At 45.3% G+C, this 13,492-nt stretch overlaps 1 protein-coding gene and 1 long non-coding RNA gene across 2 annotated transcripts in view; one reads left to right on the top strand and one right to left on the bottom strand.

Annotated features, from left to right (window-relative positions):
* LOC125467206 (uncharacterized) lies at window positions 1-12,083 on the bottom strand. Its single transcript, XR_007250593.2, has 3 exons — window positions 9,552-12,083; window positions 9,050-9,194; window positions 1-1,926 (listed from the first exon to the last, which is right to left on the bottom strand). It is a non-coding gene; the product is annotated as an uncharacterized LOC125467206 (long non-coding RNA).
* fbxl6 (F-box and leucine-rich repeat protein 6) overlaps window positions 9,709-13,492 on the top strand; it is a 50,547-nt gene continuing 46,763 nt past the window's right edge. The window contains exon 1 of the mRNA XM_048562720.2: window positions 9,709-9,757. The gene's annotated coding sequence lies outside the window, so the exon portion shown is untranslated. The remainder of the gene's footprint in view (window positions 9,758-13,492) is intronic.

Raw genomic sequence — 13,492 nt, 5'->3', positions numbered from 1 at the left:
GTGTCCAGAACCAGGGGTCACAGTGTGAGGATCTAGGGTGGACCATTTAGGACGGAGACGAGGAAACATTTCTTCACCCAAAGAGCGGTGAGCCTATGGAATTCCTTACCACAGGAAGTAGCTGATGCCAAAACACTGAATGTATTCAAGAGGTGGCTAGATATAGTACTTGGGTTGAATGTGATCGAAGGTTATGGGGAGAAAGCAGAAATAGCTATTGAGTTGTTCAGTCAGGATCATGATGAATGGCAGACCAGGCTCGAAGGGCCAACTGACCTCCTCCTCCTAACTTCTATGTTTCTATGTTATCTGATTTGATTTATTATTGTCACGTGTACTGAGATACAATAAAAAGTATTGTTTTGCTAACATGACAAATAATACCTTACAGAAATACCTCAGGGTAACAGAACAGAATGCAGAAATGTACTGTTACAGCTACAGAGAAGGTCCAGAGAAACATCAACTCTAATATGAGATGTCCATTCATAAGACTAATAACAGTGGGGAAGGAGCTGTTCTTGAATCTGTTGGTACGTGTTTTCAAACTTTTGTATCTTCTGCCCAACAGAAGAGGGTGGAAGAGAGTATAACCGGGGTTTGGGGGTGGGGGGGGCGGTGTCGGGGTGGGTCTTTGACTATGTTGATTGCTTTCCTGAGGCAGCAGAAAATGTAGAGAGAGTCAATGGATGGAAGGTTAGTGTGCATGATGGACTGGGCTGTGTTTGCAACTCCCTGTAATTTCTTGTGGGCTTGGGCAGACCAGTTGCCATACCAAGTTGTGATAGATCCAGATATCTGTCAAAATTGGTGAGAGTCATTCACCATGTGCACAATTTCCTTAGACTTCTGAGGAAGTAGAGGCCAGCGAGTGTTTTCTTGACTGTAGTGCCAATGTGGGTGGACCAGCATAGGAACTTGAAGCTCTCGACCATCTCCGGTTTAGCACCATTGACACAGGGAGGGGCATGTCTGCCACACTTTTTCCTGAAGTTGATGACCGCTCATTCGTTTCGCTGACATTGAGGGAGAGATTGTTCCCTTTACACATATCAATAAGCTCTTTTCTTTCCCCCTCTTGTCCTTCTCTCACCTTTTTTCCCCCTCTTTTATTTTACTTATCTCTTGGCGAAGAGCTCAGTTGCAGCTTGAGCAGCAACGAGTGCGCCCGGCAGCGCAGACTCATGGCGGCAGCATTGCGAGAGTTTGGGTTGGCGGCGGTTTCTGCATCGATGGGCTGGACCTAGTGCCGACTCATAGCTGCTGCAGCGGAGGTGAGTATGGATTCCCAGTGGCATCCAGTGCAGATTCATGGAGTTGGCAGCAGAGTCAGGTTTGGGCCTGGCACAAGACCTGGCAGCACTAGCAGCTTCTGCGATGGCAAGGTCCAGCAAGGACCCATATTGGCAAGGGCACCACTGAAGGTGAGAGGGTGGTAAAGAGTGGCAGCTCTTGTTCCTATGGCAGTTACATAGCAAAGGGGACATGTAGCAAAGGGGTTATGGGGATAAGGCAGGAACAGGATACTGATTGTGGATGATCAGCCATGATCACAATGAATGGTGGTGCTGGCTTGAAGGGCCGAATGGCCTACTCCTGAACCTATTGTCTATTGTTTCTGGCCCAGGGTGGACCATTTAATGAGAAGGATTATAACATTGGATACCTTCTTCATTTCTTTGTTTTTCTGCCTTTTATATCCTAGGTTCTGATTTATTTTTGTGTTTTAAGATGGTATCATATACACTTTTCACCATAACTTTTCTGATGAAGTGTCTAGGCCCAAAACGTCAGCTTTTCTGCTCCTCTGATGCTGCTTGGCCTGCTGCGTTCATCCGGCTCCACACCTTGTTATCTCGGATTCTCCAGCATCTGCAGTTCCTGTTATCTCTGATACACTTTTCACCATATCTTGTAACAAGATACCTGTAACAATAAATACATCAAAATAATTAAAACTTTTCATGAACTTTGTCTTAGAGATATAGAGCTGTACAGCATGGAAACAAACGATCCTGCAGTCCACCTTGTCCACGCTGACCAGATTTCTTAAATTAATCTGGTCCCATTTGCCAGCATTAGACTCATATCCCTCTATCCCCTTCCTATTCATATACCCATCCAGATGCTTTTGAAATGTTGTAATTGTACCAACCTTCATCACTTCTTCTGGTAGCTCATTCCATACATGCACAATCTCTGCATGAAGAAGTTGCCCCTTAGGTCCCTTCTAACTCTTTCCCCTTTCACCTTGAACTAATGCCCTCTAGTTTTGGACTCCCATACCCTGCCTGGGGAAAGTACCTTGGTATTCACCCTCTGCATGCCCCTCATATTTTAAAAACATCTATAAAGTTGCCCCTAAACCTCTGAAGCTCCAGGGAAAATAGCCCCAGCCTACTCAGCCACTTCCTGTAGCTCAAACCCTCCGATCCTGGCAACATCCTTGTAAATATTTTCTGAACCATTTCAAGTCCAGAAATTGGCTTGCTGAAAGAAGACAGAGGGTGGTAGTTGATGGGAAATGTTCATCCTGGAGACCAGTTACTAGTGGTGTACCGCAAGGGTCGGTGTTGGGTCCACTGCTGTTTGTCATTTTTATAAATGGCCTGGATGAGGGCGTAGAAGGATGAGTTAGTAAATTTGCAGACGACACCAAGTTTGGTGGAGTTGTGGATAGTGAACAAGGACGTTGTAGGTTACAGAGAGACATAGATAAGCTGCAGAGCTGGGCAGAGAGGCGGCAAATGGAGTTTAATATGGACAAGTGTGAGGTGATGCACTTTGGTAGGAGTAACTGGAAGGCAAAGTACTGGGCTAATGGTAAGATTCTTGGTAGTGTAGATGAGCAGAGAAATCTCGGTGTTCATGTACACAGATCCTTGAAAGTTGCCACCCAGGTTGACAGGGCTGTTAAGAAGGCATACAGTGTTTTAGCTTTTATTAATAGAGGGATCGAGTTCCGGAACCATGAGGTTATGCTGCAGCTGTACAAATCTCTGGTGTGGCCGCACTTGGAGCATTGCGTAGAGTTCTGGTCACCGCATTATAAGAAGGATGTGAAAGCTTTGGAAAGGGTGCAGAGGGGATTTACTAGGATGTTGCCTGGTATGGAGGGAAGGTCTTACGAGGAAAGGCTGAGGGACTTGAGGCCGTTTTCATTAGAGAGAAGGTTGAGAGGTGACTTAATTGAGATACATAAAATAATCAGAGGGTTAGATAGGGTGGATAGGGAGAGCCTTTTTCCTAGGATGGTGACGGCGAGCACGGGGAGGCATAGCTTTAAATTGAGAGGTGAAAGATATAGGACAGATGTCAGAGGTAGTTTCTTTACTCAGAGAGTAGTAAGGGAATGGAACACTTTGCCTGCAACGGTAGTAGATTCCCCCTACTTTAAGTACACTTAAGTTGTCATTGGGCAAGCATATGGATGTACTTGGAATAGTGTAGGTTAGATGGGTTTCAGATTGGTATGACAGGTCGGCACAACATTGAAGGCCGAAGGGCCTGTACTGTGCTGTAATGTTCTACGTTCTAAGTTTCACAATATCCTTCCCATAGGAGAGAGACCAGAACTGAACACAGTATTCCGTAAGTGGCCTAACCAATGTCCTATACAGCTCCAACATGACCTCCCAACTCCTTTACTCAATACGTTGACCAATAAAGGAAAGCGTACCAAATGCCTTCTTCACTATCTATCTACCTGGGATTCCACTTTCAAGGAACCATGAACCTGCACTCCAAGGTCTCTTTGTTCAGCAGCTCTCCCCAGGGCCTTACCATTAAGTGTATAGATCCTGCCCTGACTTGCCTTTCGAAAATGCAGCACCTCACATTTATCTAAATTAAACTCCATCTGCCAATCCTTGTCCCACTGGCATATCTGATCAAGATCCTGTCGTACTGAGGTTAACTACTTCACCATCCACTAGACCATCAAATTTGATGTCATCCACAAACTTACTAACCATTCCTGCTATATTCACATCCAAATCATTTGTATAAATGACAAAAAGCAGTGGATCCAGCACCAATTTTTCTGGCACATCACTGGTCCATCCGAAAAAACAACTCTCCACATCCATCCATTTCCTACCTTAAAGCCCAATTTTGTATCTTAATAGCTCGTACATCCCGTATTCCATGTGATCTAACCTTGCTAACCAGGCTACTATGACGAACCTTATCGAACCCCTTACTGAAGTCCATACAGATAACCTCCATCGCTCTGCCTTCACCAATCTTCTTTGTTACTTCTTCAAAACACTTAATCAAGTTAGTGAGTGGCAGGTGGAGTTCAGCTCTGATTTTTGTGAGATAATGCAGTTAGAAAGGTCAAATGGTAAAAGGGAATACACAATATATGGACTGTCCTGAAGTGGATGCACAGGTACCTGGGGAAAAGAGGTTAGGGTTGTTTTTGTTGGAACAGATAGACAAGATTGTAAAGAAAAACCCTCCTTCATTTGCAGACATATAAAATAGAAAGGTAGAGATATAATGATGAAAGTGTATAAGGCACTAATGAGGCTACAAGTGGTTTACTGTGTGCATTTCTGGTCACCACATTACAGGAAGGACGTAATTGCTCTGGAGAGAGTGCGGAGGAGAGTTGCTAGAATGTTACCATGGTTGGAGAACTGTAGCTACAAGGAGAGATGGGAGGGATTGGGTACTGAATAAAAAGAAACAAGAAGAACTGCAGATACTGAAAACTGGAAACAAAATCAGAAATTGCTTTAAAATCTTATCAATTCTGACAGCATCTGTGGAGAGAAAATATTTTGGGTGCAGGGACCCTTCTTCAGAACTGAGTTTTTTTGCTGAGTTTTTCTCGCAATTTCTTATTTATTCAGAGAGATCGTAGAGTCATGGAGAAGTGCAGCACAAAAACAGACTTTTCAGTCCAACTCATCCATGCTGATCCAATATTCTAAATTAATCCAGTCCTATTTTCCAACATTAGACCCATATCCCTCTAAACCCACCCTATTCATGTACGCATCTAGATGCCTTTTAGATGTTATTGTACTAGCCTCCACCACTTCCTCTGGCAGCTAATTTGACCCTCTGAATGAAAAAGGTGCCCCTTAGGTCCCTTATAAATGTTTCCCCTCTCACCTTAAATCTGTGCCCTCTAGTTCTGGATTCCCCTACCCTGGGGAAAAGCTTTTGACTATTCACCCTATCCTCGACCCCCATGATTTTATAACGTCTGTCACCCCGCAGCTTCCGATGCTCCAGGGATAGTAGCCCCAGCTTACTTAGCCCCTCCCCATAGGTCAAACTCTCCAGCCCTCGTAACATCCTTGTAAATCTTTTCTGAATGTTTCAAGTTTCACAACATCTTTCCTATAACAGGGAGACAAGAATTGAATGCAGTATTCCAAAAGTGGCCTAACCAATGTTTTGTACAGCTGCAACATGACCTCCCAACTCCTATAGTCAATGCACTGACCAATAAAGGCAAGTATATTAAATGCCTTCTTCACTATCCTGTCTACTAGGATTCCACTTTCAAGGAACTATGAACCTGCACTATAATTGTACCAGACTCCACCACTTCCTCTGGCGACTTATTCCATCTGAAAAAGTTGCCCTTTTAAATCTTTCCCAACTGATCTTAAACTTATGCCCTCCAGTTTTGGACTCCCCTACCCTAGGAAAGAGAGGTTGGGGTTGTTTTTGTTAGAACAGAGGAAGCTGAAGGGTGACATGATTGAGATCATACAAAATTATCGGAGTAGAGATAGAACAGAAAGGAGCAATATGTTTCCCTTGTACAGCATTCAAAAACCAGAGGTCAAAGGTTTAAACTGAATGGCAAAAGGTTACAGGGGATAAGGGGAAGAGTTTTTGTGCCTGGAATTTGCTGTGTGAATTGGGTGAAGGCAGAGATCCAAAATTCTTTTGAAAGAATCTGGATGTTTTTGGGTCAGCTTGGACAAAACGGGCCGAATACCTCATCGCAAAACTCTGAGACCTAGGTCTTGAGAATCCTGTTACAGAGGGCGGAACTCTAGGTCTCAGTTTCATCCTCTGCAACTGGAGCCTCAAGACCACAATCAGTGAAGATAGACAACTGCATCTCCTCCATGATAACACTCAACACTGGAGGCCCCCCAAGGATGTGTTCTCAGTCCTCTGGTGTATTCTCTGTACACCCATGACTGTGTTACCAAATTCTGAAAGAATGCCAACTACAAATTTGCTGATGGCACCACTGTGGTAGGACTGATATCAAACAATGATGAGTCAAAATACAGAAAGGAAATAGAGGGCTTGATGACATTGAGAGAGAGGTTGTTATCATTGCACCATGTCAGCAAAATTAAAGAATTGATCATTCACTTCACAAAGAAGGGAGGAGAACATGCCCCCATCTACATCAGCAGAGCTGAGGTTGAGAGGGTGGACAGTGTCAAGTTCCTAGGAGTGACAATAATCAACAGCCTGTCCTGGACTTCCCATATAGATGCAACAGTCACGAAGGCACAACAACTCTTCTTCCTCAGGTGACTTAGGAAATTCGGCATGTCTGTAAGGTCCAACTTCCATAGATGCACCATTGAAAGCAAATTGTCCAGGTGTATAACGGCCTGGTACGGCAACTGATCTGCCCAGGACCATAAGAAACTACAGAAGGTTGTGTGCACAGCCAGACCATCGTAGAAACCAAACTTCCATCCATGGACTCCATTTACATGGCCCATTGCTGCGGAAAGGCTGCCAACACCAAAGACCCATCACACCCTGGTAATGCTTTCCTACAACCTCTTCTATCAGGCAGAAGATACAGCAGCTTGAACACATGCGCCAGCAGGTTCAAGAACAGCTTTTTCCCTGCCATTATTGGGCTGATGAATGGATTCTCTAACTTCAAATAATGCTGATCCTGTTAGTGTTGATCTTGAGGAGATGGAGGAGCAAACCAGGTCAGGCGGCATCAGAAGAGCAGGAAAGTTGACGTTTCAGGTTTACACCCTTCGTCAGGGCTCCATGTCCTTGTCTAGTTTTTTTTTCACTCTATGATCTGTATGTCCTTGCTTACTATGATAAGAATATATGAACCAGGAGCAGGAGTAGGCCATCTGGCCTTTCGAATCCACTCCCCATTCATCGCAGATCTTTTCGTGGCCTCAGTTCTACTTACCTACTCTCTCACCACAACCCTTATTTCCTCTACTGTTCAAAAAATGATCTATTTTAGCTTTAAAAACATTCAGTAAAGGTAGCTTCAACTACTTCACTGGGCAGGAAATTCCACTGATTCATAGCCCTTTGGGTGAAGAAGTTCCTCCTCAATTCAGTCCTAAGTCTGCTCCCCTTAATTTTGAGGCTATGCCCTTATGTTCTCGTTTCACCCACCACTGGGAACAACCTCCCTGCTTCTACATTATCTTTTCCCTTTATAATTTTATATGTTTCTATAAGACTTCCCCCCCTTCATTCTTCTAAATTCCGATGAATATGATCCCAGAGTACGCAGTCTCTCCTCATAAATCAACCCTCTCTAATCCAGAATCAATCTAGTGAATCTCCTCTGCACCCCCTCCGGTGCCAGTACACCCTCTCTCAAGGAGAGCAAAACTGCATTCAGTACTCCAGGTGCGGCCTCACCAGCACCATATACAGCTGTAAATAAACTTTCTGCTTTTAAACTTAATCCCTCTAACAATGAAGGACAGTATTCCATTTGCCTTCTTAATTACTTGCTGTACCTGCAAACTAAACTTCTCCTGATTCATGCACAAGAACACCAAGTCCCTCTGCACAGCAGCCTGCTGCATTTTTTTTAACCATTCAAATACTGGTCCTGTTCATTGTTATTCCTACCAAAATGAATGACTTCACATTTATCAACATTGTACTCCATCTGCCACACCTTTGTCCACTCACTTAAACTGTCTATATCTGTCTGCAAACATTAAGTCTCGTGCACATGTTGCTCTATCACTTCCCTTAGTATCATCTGCAAACTCTGACACACTATGTGGTTCCCCAACTCTAGACCATCGATTTAAATTGTAAACAATTGTGGTCCCAACATTTATGCCTGAGACACACCAGTAGCCACCTAGCACCAACCAGAAAAACATTCATTTATCCCCACTCTTTGCTTTCTGTTAGTTAACCAACCCTCAATCCATGCTAATACATTGCCTGTCAATCTATGCCTCTATCTTATGCAGCAGCCTTTTGTGCAGCACCTTGGCAAATGCCTTCTGGAAATCCAGATACACCACATCTACTGGGTTCCCGTTGTCCACCATGCTTGTACTGTTTTCATAGAATTCCAGTCAGTTAGTTAAGCATGACCTGCCTTTCATGAACTCATGTTGTGTCTGACAATGGGACAATTTCTGTCTAGAGGTAACAAGGTGTAGAACTGGATGAACACAGCAGGCCAAGCAGTATCAGAGGAGCAGGAAAGTTGACGTTTTGGGTCTGGACCCTTCTTCAGAAAGGCCCTTTTCCTGAAGAAGGGTCCAGACTTGAAACATCAGCTTTCCTGCTCCTCTGATGCTGCTTGGCCTGCTGCGTTTATACAGTCTACACCTTGTTATCCAGATTCTCCAGCATCGGCAGTTCCTACTATCTCTTCTATCTAGATGTCTTGCTATTTCTTCCCTGATGATGATCGATAGATTGAAATATTTTCCCCATTAAAGAAGCTAAGCTAACTGGTCTGTAATCCCCATTAATAAAAACTGAAAGAACTGCAGATGCTGTCAATCAGGAATAAAAGCAAAGTTGTTGGAAAAGTTAAGCAGGTCTGGCAGCATCTGTGAAGGAAAAAAAAGATGAGTTTTTGGTCTGGTGATCCTTATAATTCCCCATCTTTTTAAAAACAGCGGCGTCACATTTGCTGTTTTATTTTCTTTAATCCCTGATCGGCCTGTACTGCTCATAAACAAAGCATTTTCCTCTGCTTAGGGACACGTGCAATTAATCAATCAAATCAAATCCTGTGCTGTATCATTTGAATGGCTCCATAATGCATCTTCACAGCATTAAGCACCTTTCTTTTAAATTTGATACCAACCTTAAAGTCAATAATCATCCATGGATGATCCATGCTGCTACAGTAGTGCTCTATGCCACTAAGAAAAGCCTCGTTGGGTCGAATAGCCCGCTCTGCGTTATATTCTATATAGAGTTGTCCACGTCCAACGTGTTTCTTTAATTGTCTATAAATGAAATGCAAGTTTCATTGTGTCATAACTTAGAACAATATTTATTAGATTGATAAAGAATTGTAGATCCTGAGGTGATTCGCAGAAGTGCAAAACGTCAAATAAAACAAACGAACAAATTAAATTGTGCGATTAAATGAAATTGCTGAAATGAAAACAAATTCAAAAACTACCATCTATGCAAATGAGCAACAGCAATACAAAATAAACGTCAGCATTTTGCTTTGTGCCACGCAGCTAACGCAAAATAAAAATAAAATATATATTTTAAGGTTTTAAAATGAAAAATTCTGCCAGTTTAAAAAAAAATCAGTCGCTTTGGTCGTTGTCCCCTCCCCTTTAAATCGTTACCTTTAAGTTTACAGGAGAAGAGCGACGCAGGCGTCGACCCGGCCGCTGGCGTGAAGTGATTGACAGGAGCTTGGACCAATCGACGGGAGGACTGCGCTGTCCTCTTGAAGGCGCCGCTGCGAAACAGCCAATTGGCGTGCGGCGAGGGCGGGACCTAGTGACAGCCTCTTCCGGTGAGTGCGAGCGGAACAAGATGGCGGCGCTGAGTGAGTAAAACACAGGAGGGGGGGGAAAGCGGGAACATACTCCTCGTCTACCTTCACCCTTCCTCCTCCCTTCCGTTATCTAAAACACTGCACCAAACCCCTCACTCCGTTGTGGCAAGAACTGCCGATGCTGGAGTCTGAGACAACACAGCAGGCCGGGCAGCAGCAGAGGAGCTCCAGCTCCCCACTTGTCTCCACCATACCGCCTTCCCCCATCTCCATAAACCCTCAGCATGGTCCCTAACTACACCCTCTCCCCTCCACCGCCACCTAAAACCCCAACACCCCAGTTCTGAGGAAGGGTCACTGGACCCGAAACGTTAACCCTGTCTCCTCCTCCACAGATGCTGCCAGACCTGCTGAGCTTTGTCAGCAACTTTGGCTTTGTGCCCCGTTCCTGAAGAAGGGTCCAGACTCGAAGCGTCAGCCTTCCTGCTCCTCTGATGCTGCCTTGCCCTTGTTCATCCAGCTCTACACCTTGTTGTCCCCACCCTCTCACTAAATCATTATCCTCTGGTTCTTGATCCTTCTGCTAATGGGAGTGATTTCTTTCTACTTGCCCCCCATGGTTTTGAACATTGTGTCTTTCCCGCACTGTTTCATACAAGCTGTACAATAGTGGTGTACCAATGTCTAGTTACTAACAAATAACAGCATAATAGGTAGAGCCAGTCGTTGTCTGAAATTTGCATTACTTTGCTACCTGTTTGTGAAATTTCATATACGTTTTCCTTCATTATGTAAAACAAAAATATATTCAGTAGCAACAGAAGTCATTGCCGAAGAGACCAGCTAATTTAGCCCGCCGCGCCTCCCAGGGTAGAAACACAATTCCCAATTCTTAATCTACCGGAACATGCCGCGGTAGTCAGACTCTGGGGTAGCCAGCGTATGCGGTCGGAATATTGTTCCGGGAGTCTTAGTGGAGAGGGAGAGGGCTACATTACCGATGCGTTTGCCAACCACGAGGAACTTTGTACAACATAAAATGTGAGGCTGGATGAACACAGCAGGCCAAGCAGCATCTCAGGAGCACAAAAGCTGACGTTTCGGGCCTAGACCCTTCATCAGAGAGGGGGATGGGGAGAGGGAACTGGAATAAATAGGGAGAGAGGGGGAGGCGGACCGAAGATGGAGACAAGAGAGTTGCAATGGGAGAGAGATTCCCTGAGGTTGGTCCGGAGGGAGGAGGGTAACTTCTTCAGGTTAGGCATCCCTGGAAGAGGCTTCGCAGTGAGGTTAAAATAGTATCAGAGATAATGGGAACTGCAGATGCTGGAGAATTCCTTTTGTACAACCCTGGCTGCGGTAGCCACAGACCCACCAGAATCTTGTGTCTTTATACTGGGGTGTGCACTAGCACTAGATAACAAGGTGCAAAGCTGGATGAACGGAGCAGGCAGGCTGATGTTTCGGGCCTAGACCCTTTTTCAGAAACTTTCCCGCGAAGGAATGACCACAGGCGGAAGTAAAGGTGCTTATCGGCCATTGTTTAACCCGTTCTGGCGAGGCCAGTATATCCTAAATACCCTTGGGTTCAACTTATGGTAGCTCAATGTGCTGGACGAAATAATTTCTTGTCCCTCCGGAGGAAGGATACGTCGTGTAGTAGATCAGCAGCGAAGTGCCATCGTTGCGTGTAAACTTGTGGAAGCCACCCCAGTTAAGGTTAGATGTTCCGCCAGATATCGCAAACCATTCATTTTACGCTCGTGTGTTCAACCCAGATTTCAAGGACAAGAATTTTTCCTTTTTTTGATGGTTTTACCGGGTGGAAACGTAACTAGCGTAATGTCTACGTGAACGTTCATTGGAAGTGTCCCACTAACCGATTTGAGATAGCAAAGTGTGGAGCTGGATGAACACTGCAGCAAGCAGCATCTTAGGAGCACGATTTGAGTGCGCCTTTTAATAAGGCTGTTGTATCCACGTCGTCGTCGGTCACTGCTTCCTGGGCTACGGTAGTGTTTGCCAGCTGCATAATTTTGTCGTTCACCCCGGCTGATGTCCTGCGTGGGGTGCCATCAAGCCGCAAGGTCTTACTTTCCACCAGGGCTACCATGCCCTGAGCAAAGGAGTCCATGTAGCCTTTGGTGTGCCGCCGTGGCGGGGGCGGGGGGCACATTTGCGACTGGGAAATTGCCCATGTCGAGGGTTCCTGCCATGCTGTCACCTGCCTTCAGCACATGTTGCACAACATCAAGATTATCTCGGGTGTCTTTGGTGTAGTCAGAGAGGTGATTGGAGCTCACGCCACCGCTGCAGACATCGGCCCCCGAAATGCACATTTTCGGATTACCTCAAGTACCACAGAGACAGGGAGATCGTGATTATCAAGAAGTTTTGCAGTGTCATCTCTGATGGTAATATTTAACTCGCCCACTGTACCGCCCTGGAGGTGCTTGAACTCGGGGTGCTTGACTCGAACTGTGTTGAAATCGCCCAGTGAATGACACCCAAGTCCGAGTACTGCGATGGTTGTGTAGGGGCACCCCATCTGCAATGTTTGCAGCGGTGTTTATCTGATCGAGGCACACATTAACTGTTTTTGTACCCTCGAAGTTTACAGGGCGATCGCCCTCATAAGTCAGAGATAATGGGAACTGCAGATGCTGGAGAATCCGAGATAACAAAGTGTAGGGCTGGATCTTCATCGAGCCATTGGCCCCCTGCACCGTCGTCTAGCCCAGGTAGGGTGAGCAGCCCATCCAAGAGCTTGACTTCCTGGCCAGCCTGGACGGTAAGAGTTATCAGACCATTGACCTCACTCGCGCTTAAGGCAAGATTGATCCCCAAGTTTTCAATGAAGTCTTTCAACTGTGTGAAGCAACAAAGACCTGAGGGAATATCAGTGGTGTGCTCGAAGCTGTCAATGCATCGCCACGAGAGCATCTCCTGCGTCCCAACATTGTACCAACCCACTGAGTAGGTAATGAAGCAGAGGCCAACTTGCAGATTGCATGAACATAGAACATAGAACATTACAGCACAGTACAGGCCCTTCAGCCCTCGATGTTGTGCCGACCTGTCATACCGATCTCAAGCCCATCTAACCTACACTATTCCAAGTACCACCATATGCTTGCCCAATGACAACTTAAATGTACCTAAAATTGGCGAATCTACTACCGTTGCAGGCAAAGCGTTCCATTCCCTTACCACTCTCTGAGTAAAGAAACTACCTCTGACATCTGTCCTATATCTTTCACCTCTCAATTTAAAGCTATGCCCCATCGTGCTCACCGTCACCATCCTAGGAAACAGGGTCTCCCTATCCACCCTATCTAACCCTCTGATTATTTTATAAGTCTCAATTAAGTCACCTCTCAACCTTCTTCTCGCTAATGAAAACAGCCTCAAGTCCCTCAGCCTTTCCTCGTAAGACCTTCCCTCCATACCAGGCAACATCCTAGTAAATCTCCTCTGCACCCTTTCCAAAGCTTCCACATCTTTGTTATAATGCGGTGACCAGAACTGTACACAATACTCCAAGTGTGGCCGCACCAGAGTTTTGTACAGCTTCACCATAACCTCTTGGTTCCGGAACTCGATCCCTCTATTAATGAAAGCTAAAACACTGTGTGCCTTCTTAATGGCCCTGTCAACCTGGGTGGCAACTTTCAAGGATCTGTGTACATGAACACCGAGATCTCTCTGCTCATCTACACTACTAAGAATCTTACCATTAGCCCTGTACTTTGCCTTCTGGTAACTCCTACCAAAGTGCATCACCTC

Source organism: Stegostoma tigrinum, chromosome 2 (assembly GCF_030684315.1).
Source record: "Stegostoma tigrinum isolate sSteTig4 chromosome 2, sSteTig4.hap1, whole genome shotgun sequence".
In the NCBI taxonomy this organism is placed as follows: domain Eukaryota; kingdom Metazoa; phylum Chordata; class Chondrichthyes; order Orectolobiformes; family Stegostomatidae; genus Stegostoma; species Stegostoma tigrinum.
Note: the sequence above shows the minus strand (reverse complement) of the source record. Positions and strands in the feature narration are given on the sequence as shown.